Source organism: Lepidochelys kempii, chromosome 6, assembly GCF_965140285.1.
Source record: "Lepidochelys kempii isolate rLepKem1 chromosome 6, rLepKem1.hap1, whole genome shotgun sequence".
Classification (NCBI taxonomy): Eukaryota; Metazoa; Chordata; order Testudines; family Cheloniidae; genus Lepidochelys; species Lepidochelys kempii.
The window spans coordinates 103541377-103551636 of record NC_136385.1 but is presented as its reverse complement, the minus strand read 5'-3'; the positions used below and the strand labels follow the sequence as shown (position 1 = coordinate 103551636).

Below are 10260 nucleotides of genomic sequence, written 5' to 3'. Positions count from 1 at the left end.
AACGGGGGAAGCCAATTTAATGAAATGGGTGCTGAGTTTTGGCCCTATGAGAAATCCCATGAGCAGCCACACCTGTGAGGAGCTGCGGGGTCCGCCTCCCAGAGGGGAATTTACCAGGAGAACCAGCTCCCTCCTCTCCTAACAAGAGCGATCAATCACTCGCCAAGGGGAACCGCTCCACCGAGGGAGGACACCTGAGCTTTACAGCGGGCCGGGACTGCAAGCTTGGAAACTCCCTCGTTGGCAGCCTGGACTTGTGAAGCGTTAGGACCTAGGGGAAAGGCTGCTGCCGCCGGTGTAATGGAAAGCCCTGGGCAGGTAAGGAAGCCAGTGCCTCGGGGAGACAAGCGAAGAAGGCAGAGAGCTGCGCCACCAGGATCGCTTTCAGGGGTAGACAGGCGGGGAGCGGCTGAGCCCAGCCCCAGCCGTGATACGGGAGCAGGCGGGGGAAGCCCTGGCAATAAAAGCTTCAGAGCCAGCTGTGTACAGGAGGGTCGGGGAGAGGCTGAAGCTGGGAGGGAACCGCACTGAGCCTGCAGGTAGCTGGGGCAAGGTCCAGGAGCGGGGTGCCGGGGTAGGAGCCAGCTGTGCAGAGGAGGCTGGGGGAGAAATGCTGGGCACTGAGGGCTCGAGCCAGCTGTGCGCAGGGGCAGTGAGGGAGAGACACTAGGCGGCGAGGGCTCGAGCCAGCGGCGTGCCGGGGAGACTGGGGGGGGGGAGCGGCGTGGGGAGGACAGGTGCAAGCGCCGTCCGCTCTGCAGCATGGCGAGGGAGCCCGGCACCCAGCTGCCAAGTGCCCTGCCCGCCCAGAGGAAGCTCCGCAGCGGTTTTGCCAAGCCCCGGCCCCTGTGAGGAGGGGAGAAGTTGGCGGCGAGTCTCGCACAGTAGTCAGCCCCCAGCCTCTGCCTAGCCCCGCCGGGAGGAGGATGAGGAGCCGCCCTGCCCGGGGGGAGACTGCCGAGGTAAGCAGCCCAGTCCCCGGGACCGCCAGCGGTATCGGCGCGGGGTCAGAACGGGAACCCCAGCAGCTGGCGCCCGGGGGTTTCCCTGCGGGGCAGCCCCTCTCTTTGGGATCTTCGGTGCAGACTCGCCTGACGCGGGGGATCTTGCTGGTCTGTTTGAGCAGGCGCCAGAGTTCTGGGCTCTCCCGCGCTCCGCCTGTCCCAGCCTCGCCGGCCCTTTTAACTCTCAAGGGGATGCGACAACGGGTTAAAGGGTTTTCCTGTTGCACTAATCGTAGCTAAAAAGCGCAGCGGAAGCCCCTAACTGAAACATGACCCCTCTGTAAGGGGCTGGCAGCAGCATGTGCTTGGTTACTTACCCACTCTGAAAACCCGGGCAGAGGTCTTCTGAACATGTGCTCCCTTTCAAACAAACTACTCGGTGTTAGTGAATGAAGTTGCTCTGTCCTTCAAAGGCCTAATAAAGAAACCCACAGGCCCCTGCCAACCTCAACCCCATGTCTTGCATTGTTGCACTCTAACATTAGGGAAAGTTTCCAGGGCCGTATATTGTGACGGTGCCTTCTCTTTGCCAGATGCAGCCAGCCCGCTCTCTTCGGCAAATTGCAGGAGTGAGTTGGCAATGTAGCTACATAACCGATAAAGCACTTATTTTGAAGGAGTGTCAGACAATCCCCACAAGTAAGTGGTGGGCTCTAGAAACAGTTGAGTTGATGTCCCCCCTTAGGTAACCACTAATCTGAAGACTAAAGTTTAGCGTCACAGGTTTCACAAGAACTGCATTATTGTAAACCCACACTGCCACAGCAACCTGCTCTGTAATTCATGCTGTGCCTGGCTATTGCAACAAGTGTTACCTAAGAGTGACTAGGAACAGAGTTAGGAGAAGGTGTTGAAGAAATTCTGATTAGGGCCTTTAACTGTAACCATTTGGTTTGTTGGTATTTAAAAATGTAAATATTAAGAGCTGATTGGGGTGTGAATTGACATATATGTATATAAACCTGATGCACATACAAAATGTAAAATATTAGAGTGCAGATTATCATTCCATGCTGATATAGACAAGGCTCCTGTGCAAGTAAAACAAACTAATGCACTGATCCTGCAAACTGTTGTGTATGCTTAACTTTATGTATGAGACTGTTCATGTGTGTAAAGTTAAAGACATGCATAAGTGTTTGCTAGATCAGGGCATTAGTTTTTATAACTTCACTGAATCTTTGTCACTTTTGCTAATGGGATAAAGAGAGTTCAGTGTAATTTCAGCTGGCAAAGTATCAGTTGTAGATATTAGTAATGGCTAAGGATCTGCTCATGAGAGGGTCTGAGCACCCACAATTTCCATTGACTTGAGTGGGAAGTCAAATTGAGACAGTGGGACTCTGAAGGGATCCATCTATGTGCAACAGCTTGCAAGATTGGGGCTTTTGTTTTTATTACACCTCAAATCAACATATTCTAAGTTATAATATGCTTTGTCTCTTAACTCTGGTCTATTAAACTCCAAGTATCATTTGTGAATTAGAAGTGGCTTCAAAACATCCTGTTCTAAAGCCAGGCTGTACTTTTGTTAATGCATTCTGTGTGTTTGGGTTACTGGGTGTGTTCAGATACTCTCGTCATTAAAGTAGCACTGTAAGAATAAAGACTGGTTGTAATTAAGCTCATCTTATAACTTTCTTTAAGCATTAGGCATGCTGCCATACTGAAGGCAACACATTTCACTAGTTAAGAATGAAAGGGCAAATATTGTGGCACTGAATCTCCTTTAATTTATACTGGTGTAAATTGGCAGTAACTCCACTGAAGTCAATGGAGTTGTAACAATGAGAGGAGGAGAACTAGGCCCTGGCCTTTCCTCACTAGCAAATCTAGCAACCAATAGTAGAAGTAGTTTGTGTTCAAAGATGTTCATTCCTGCACTCTGGGTTAAACTGACAATAATACTCTTTTAACTTGGACTTTGCTTAATTGAGATGGCACTGTTTATTTCAGTTAATCAGTGGGTCTTGTCTGACCATTAGCAAAACTACTCATTCCCTTCTTTCTTTAGGCTTTTATTTAATTTTGCAACCCAGCTAACTGTATTTAGAGCGAGCAAGCTAGTATATTTCTTCAGATGCCTTAAATCTGGTAAATATCCTCACTCTAATCTTCCTCAGACAAATCCCTAACTCCCCAAACACAGAATTTGGGACCTGTTCCTTTTGAAGTCAAGGGTCAAACTCTCACTGACTTCAAAGAGAGCTTTGTGTTAAATCCTGTTATCCTCCCAGTGAATAATACTACTCGGTTTCCCTGGTAGCCTGATGGTTGCATCAATGGATGATCCCCCTCTTCCTCCAGCCATCTAGATGGTGAGAGAATTGTTAATGATAATGGGGAGGTGTTACAGTTAAAATGTTCTAAATATATTTTACTTGGATAGCAAACACACATCTAAGATTTTAATTGGGACCCTTAGAGAGAACAATCAGCGATTGGGGATACATAATGAACTCTGAATACATTTTATGTAAATATGAGAGGCAGTGGCTTCAAAGTAAGTGTGTGTGTGTGGATTCTGAATAAGAATCTGCTTATGGATTTCCCAGAGGTCCTGATCCTGCAAATAGTTAAGCACATTCTTAACTTTACTCATAGGAGTAGTTCCATTGAACTTCCAAGACTTACTCATGTGAATGTAGCAGCAAAGAGTCCTGTGGCACCTTGTAGACTAACAGGCGTACTGGAGCATAAGCTTTCATGGGTGAATACCCACTTTGTTGTCATGTGAATATAGTTAAACGTGAGCATAAATATATGTAGGACTGGAGCCTAAACTAGGAAGAGAGTTAGATCCTGGGTTTGGTTTGAACCTATCAGTATTGCATAATGTCTCCTAGCACATCAGAACATACAGAATTAGCTAGGTCACATCTCTTCTGCTTAGTATGTGTGTTTGTCTGACAGTCATCTTAGCTAGGTGTTACCTTGTCAGTGCTTTATTATTATTATTACTATTTAAAACCCTAAAACCACCCTCACTATAAATGCTGATGCTTATCTTCTCTCTGGATTGCACCCTTGCTTTTGTTCTGAAATTCTGTACTCTAGTGAAAATTGAAAATATTTGACCAGCTCTAGCGAAGAGTTCATTTTCATGAGCTGTCTGTCCATACACCAAAAATATCTTAAGTGTGTCTTACATAGTCTTGGCGCTCAAGAGATCTGGATTCTATTCAATGCTCTGCTTAGTGTGTTTCTTTGAGCAAGTCACTAAGGGACACATTTTCAAAGTTGAGCCCTCAATCTAGCCTAAGACACCGAAGTGATAAGATCTCTTCTGCCTATGGTATTCTCTCCTGGTTATAGTGTTTGTGAATACTTACAAATGACTCCAGTTCTTCAAGTATCAAAGGCATAGCAGAATACCTGATAGTTCTGTTCTCTCGCTACTCTTCTTCCATCTCACGTAAGAAAGAGGAGAGAGACTTCTGGGTGCAAAAACATCTTGGAATCACAATAAATTTTAGAACATGTTAGATAAAGGAAACCTCTTATACTTAAACTAGATTATAAAGTAACTGTTGATGACTAGGATAAATTCAATATTCTTCTGGGTTAGAATGGATGAAGTCTTTCATGTTGGAACTACTGCCACATTTTCACTAAAAGTCACGTTCTTCTTGCAGAAGTTTCATTCTCGGGGTATGTCAACACTACGGAATAAGGTCGAATTTATAGAAGTCGTTTTTTAGAAATCGGTTTTATATATTCGAGTGTGTGTGTCCCCACAGAAAATGCTCTAAGTGCATTAAGTGTATTAACTCGGCGGAGTGCTTCCACAGTACCGAGGCTAGAGTCGACTTCGAGAGCGTTGCACTGTGGGTAGCTATCCCGCAGTCTCCGCTGCCCATTGGAATTCTGGGTTGAGATCCCAATGCCTGATGGGGCTAAAACATTGTCGCGGGTGGTTCTGGGTACATATTGTCAGGCTCCCCTTTCCTCCCTCCCTCCCTCCGTGAAAGCAAGGGCAGACAATCGTTTCACGCCTTTTTTCCTGAGTTACCTGTGCAGACGCCATACCACGGCAAGCATGGAGCCCGCTCAGGTAACCGTCACCGTATGTCTCCTGGGTGCTGGCAGACGCGGTACGGCATTGCTACACAGTAGCAGCAACCCCTTGCCTTCTGGCAGCAGACGGTGCAATACGACTGGTAGCCGTCATCGTCGTGTCCGACGTGCTCCTGGCCACGTCGGCCGGGAGCACTTGGGCAGACGTGGGCTCAGGGACTAAATTTGGAGTGACTTGACCAGGTCATTCTCTTTAGTCCTGCAGTCAGTCCTATTGAACCGTCTTGTGATGAGCAGGCAGGCGATACAGATTGCTAGCAGTCATACTGTACCATCTTCTGCTGGGCAGGCAAGAGATGAGGATGGCTAGCAGTTGTACTGTACCATCTTCTGCCGAGCAGCCATGAGATGTGGATGGCATGCAGTCCTTCTGCACTGTCTGCTGCCAGCCAAAGATGTAAAAGATAGATGGAGTGGATCAAAACAAGAAATAGACCAGATTTGTTTTGTACTCGTTTGCTTCTCCCCCCCCCCTCCCCTGTCTAGGGGACTCATTCCTCTAGGTCACACTGTAGTCACTCACAGAGAAGGTGCAGCGAGGTAAATCTAGCCATGTATCAATCAGAGGCCAGGCTAACCTTCTTGTTCCAATAACGACAATAACTTAGGTGCACCATTTCTTATTGGAACCCTCCGTGAAATCCTGCCTGAAATACTCCTTGATGTAAAGCCACCTCCTTTGTTGATTTTAGCTCCATGAAGCCAACCCTGTAAGCCATGTCGTCAGTCGCCCCTCCCTCCGTCAGAGCAACGGCAGACAATCGTTCCGCACCTTTTTTTCTGTGCGGACGCCATACCAAGGCAAGCATGGAGGCCGCTCAGCTCACTTTGGCAATTAGGAGCACATTCAACACCACACGCATTATCCAGCAGTATATGGATAATGGCTTCATCGTGTGGACGGGTGCAGGTTTACATCTATTTAACGCTGCTAAATTCGACCTAAAGTCCTAGTGTAGACCAGGGCTTAGAGTCTTCTTTCATTTCCAGCCCCCATCTGAATCCAAATGATCATGCAATCCAACATAATGGCTTCACTCATTTGCATTAACCACCTCCACAACTTATTTTATTATCCTTTCTTGTCCGAATCAGTGAACATATCTCCAGCTCTCAGGAACATTGTTATCAATACAATAATTGCAGTGGTACTTACCTAATGCTGTGTTAGGCACATGGATATAGTACCTCTAACAGCTATTACAGGCCATGGCTGGGGTGTGTGCATTTCAGTACATTTAAAAAAAATAGGTTTTAAGCTTTATCATGGGGCCACTTTATAATGTCCTTTCCTTTATATTTGAGCTAATCTTGCATGTGAAGAATTGGCTGAGATTTATGGATATTATGCTTTTGGCCCTTTTTAAGCTATATTAATCATCTGCTTACTAGGACTTGGATGATGACTGCATTTAAGAACTGCAGGTGCAAGACTAGAATGCTAACTAAAAAAAGAAAGTGATTTGGACATCAGCAAACAGCTGCTCAACTCATTGGAGACTCCTGTTGCTGCAATGTTTTTCTCCAAGGAGCTTTTTAAAAATGTCTTAGTTTAAGATGCTCTTTCACTTTTTTCAATTAATTTTTGTCTTTCCAAAGCACACTGGCCCAGCATCAGGGGAAGGTTGTCTCCTTTCTTGTGATTATTGAGGTGCAGGGAAGGGGTGTGTGGGTCAAAGCAGAGTTGTCATTTGGGGCCATGTCACAGAAACAACTGCCCATTGTGTTCTCCTGCCAAAGTTTACTTCCCCTTTCTCCAAGGGGTGTCTTTAGAGCAGAGGCAATTGTTCCTACAGCTGCAAAGGTTCAAACGCACACCTGCTCAACTTTATTTTTCTTCAGGGAAGTAGCCAGCAGCAATTGCAGTTTTACTTTGTGCCTTACTTCTATGTTGGTGGTCTGTTCCTGGGCTCTGTGCACAGATGTATTGGTTTGGGGTGGGCCAGGGGTGAAAGTAAGTTAGAGGATTTACAGGTATGCCAGAGTCCTGAGAAGGGGGTGTGGCCTTAACCAGAAGAGGCAGGGCCTTAAATCCCTGGGCCCTTTAAATCTTGATTTTAAAGGGCCAGGGCTCCAGCTGCGGTAGTGGCGGCTGGGAGCCTGGGGCCCTTTAAATCATCCCTGAGCTACCAGCTGCAGAGGCGGCTGGGAACCCCGGGGCTCAGCGGCAATTTAAAGGGCTCAGGGCTCCAGCTGCAGCTACTGTAGTGGAGTCCCAGGCCCTTTAAATCACTGAGGAGCCCTGGGGGCTCCCGGCTGCCACCGCTACCCCAGGGCTCTGAGCTCTGGCAGAGCTTTAAAGGGCCTGGGGCTCCGCTGTGGTGGTGGCTGCCTGAGCCGTTTAAATCCCCACCGCAGCCCCACTGCTGCTACCCCAGGGCTTTAAATTGCCGTCTGGGAAAGCTGGTCCCGGTACAGCGCACCAGCTCTTACCGGTATGCCGTACTAGCTTACTTTCACTTCTGGGGTGGGCTGGTGAGGTGTTTTGTCTGCCTTCCTCAGTATCTGAGCTCTCTGCCTGGTGATGCAGTTGCTGAAGCTAGATTACACAAGTGTTCATCCTGCAGAGTGCCTGGAGGGAGACGTGTATGTAGATCTTCTTTAGAAGGGTGGAGACATCTGAACAAGTTACTGTTGGCCAAGCACGGCAGTCGGGAGATGTTGGCTATTCTGCTAGAGGCAAAGCCCCATTCGCAGGCCTCTATGGTAGTTCAGCCATACCTCTATCCCTCCCTCAGCACAGGAGCCAGTGAAATGAGTATTGGAACCACAGTGAGCCATATTTCTGTTATCAACAAACCAGCTTCCTTTGGGGCTTGTCTGCACATGGATGTTACATCAGAGTAACTGTAGTTTGTTTGCTTCACAGTGCCTTGTGTCCAACACAACTCTTCTTTAAAAAAAAAAAAAAAAAATTCTTTGGCGTCTTAGGCTGCAGCAAATAATCCCTCTTGGAATAGGAGTAACTACGTTCGCATTGAGTTTATTCACTTTAAGGTACATGTGGTCCCTTTCCTAACTATTCCACTGCTGTCAGTCTTCCCAATGCTATCCCACGCTGCCCTGCATCACACCTAAATCAGCCTGCCCATGTACCTTCCACTGCTCCAAGGTCGTCTTAATTGGGTGTCATCTCTCTGTTTAAATGTTAGTGTAATGCCACCAGACCCCAGTCATCGGCAGGCAGGATCGAATGGGGGACCTCTGGAGCTTAGTGCATGAGCCTCTACTGAATAAGCTGAGAGCCACCTGGCTGTTAGCTAAGGCTGTAGAGCAGACTCATTTTATTTCTCTCCTTTTTCTCTCTCTCATCTGTCCCATCTTGTGGCACTGAGAACACCACACCGAGGAGGTGTATGGGTTACCTTAGCACTTAGCTAGGTGTGCCCCTTATGGATACCAGATAGTGGTGAGTTCACACATCCACTCATATAGCAGCTGTGCTCCCCCGCCTCTGCTTGCATGTAGACCTTTGCAAAGCTCTTGGAATTAACTGCCAAATTTGGAGAGCTGCATGCTCCGTCCCATCTGGAGAAGTCACCAGAATGCAGACATCTGCCAGCTGCTTTCTGAGCAAATGAAGATGAGGGGATGTTCCTGGAGGTGGGGCCAGTGCTGACTCAAAGCCCAGGAGCACTGGCTCAAGGCAAAGGACCAGAACAGGACCTCTAGTAATGCTCCCACTCCTGCCCATAACATTCATACCTGGACTGCATTTTTTTGAAGGGATACCACTCGCACCACACAAAAATGATGCGATGGAACACTTTCCAGAAAGCAACCAAAATCCACAGAAGGTGCTTTTGACTGCCCTGGGATCCAAGTAGGAGGGGTTTTGGGGGTTTTTTTGGTTTTTTTTTTTTTCTGGGCAGGCAAGAACTGTATGACCCAACAGATTCAGAGGTTACACAGGAACCCCATGCAGTGGAACATAGCTCTACCAGCAGCCAGCCTGAAAATGCTGAAAAGAGGAGCTGTAGCAGTCAATATTATGGGCTGTATTACAAAACAATCTTTTCTGGGTACCAGCTGTCCTCCACCATGTTCGATGGAGCTAGGAGGCTCTCTCCAGCCGCTTTGCATTTTAACCCCCACCCCAACTATGCTCAAAATGGCATCTACACCAGAGAATCAACGCTATCAAATCCCACAACCACTGGCCACACTTTTGCCACCTGCAAGCCCCCTTCCTGAGCTGCTTGCTGTTGTGGACCCCCTCTCACCACTCAAGATGTCAGCACTATGGTGATTAAAAATCAAATGCTTTGCATGGCAGATAGTCAGAGAAATGGCAGTAGAAAAAGTAGCTTGACTCAAAGTTCTATAAATGCCCTCAGCTTTTAGTTAACTTGAGATTTTGAGAAATTCCCCCAACCAGCCTTCAAAGATATTTCAGAATACATTTTTAAGCCACAAGGCATTCATTCCTGGCTATCTGGAACTCTTGGGTTCAGAAGAATTACTGCAGTTTTATTTATTTTGCAGTGCACCTTATGCTGAGGGGAGAGTGTCATAAAGAGAATTTAAGACGCGGACAGTGCTCTCTTGGTGCACACAAATTACATGGAAGGATAGAGAGATTGGATGGTCCAATAGTTAGGGCCCTAAGGATTTGAGACACACTAATTTGAGTTCCCTGCCCCACCACAGACTTCCCATGCGACCTTGGCCTAGTCACTTAGCTTCTCTGTGTCTCAGTTCCCCATCTGCGAAATGGGAATAAGAGTAATCCTCTATCTCCACAGGGGTGTTGAGGCATTTGATACTATTGTGATAGGGGCTATATACATTCCTAAGACCAAAGGCAATGTACCTCTTCTGGGACACCTGTATATAGCTAATGTTTTTTCCCTCCTTCCACTCCTGCTGCAACTGGAGCATCACCCTCCTAGCCAATAGCAGGGCTGTGTAGCTTCCTGGTTTTCCCATTGCCTTTTTGAATAAGACCCTTCTGTGTCTCTTGGGGAGTTTGTCTCAGAGGGACATATGACAGCCTGCAGAGGTGCACATATAACTACTAGCCTGCCTCCACCCACCCAATGTTTTTTTTACAGTGCTGTACAAGGCGGAGGAAACTTGGAAAACATCATATCGTCCCAAAGCAAACCCCAGCATGGGAAGAGGAGATGGGAATGGCTTCCCAAAATGGTGGGGAAAGCAGCCCTTTATCAGTGTTGGC

The 10260-nt window shown here is 47.3% G+C and overlaps 1 protein-coding gene across 3 annotated transcripts in view; it reads left to right on the top strand.

Moving 5' to 3' along the window:
- The first annotated feature begins 228 nt into the window (after positions 1 to 228).
- Positions 229 to 10260, top strand: part of TC2N (tandem C2 domains, nuclear) — a 46850-nt gene continuing 36818 nt past the window's right edge. For 2 of the 3 annotated variants that reach the window (XM_073349448.2, XM_073349445.2), the window contains exon 1: positions 345 to 962. The gene's annotated coding sequence lies outside the window, so the exon portion shown is untranslated. Of the gene's footprint in view, positions 319 to 344; positions 963 to 10260 lie in introns of those variants that run through there. The other variant, XM_073349446.2, reaches the window with a different exon arrangement.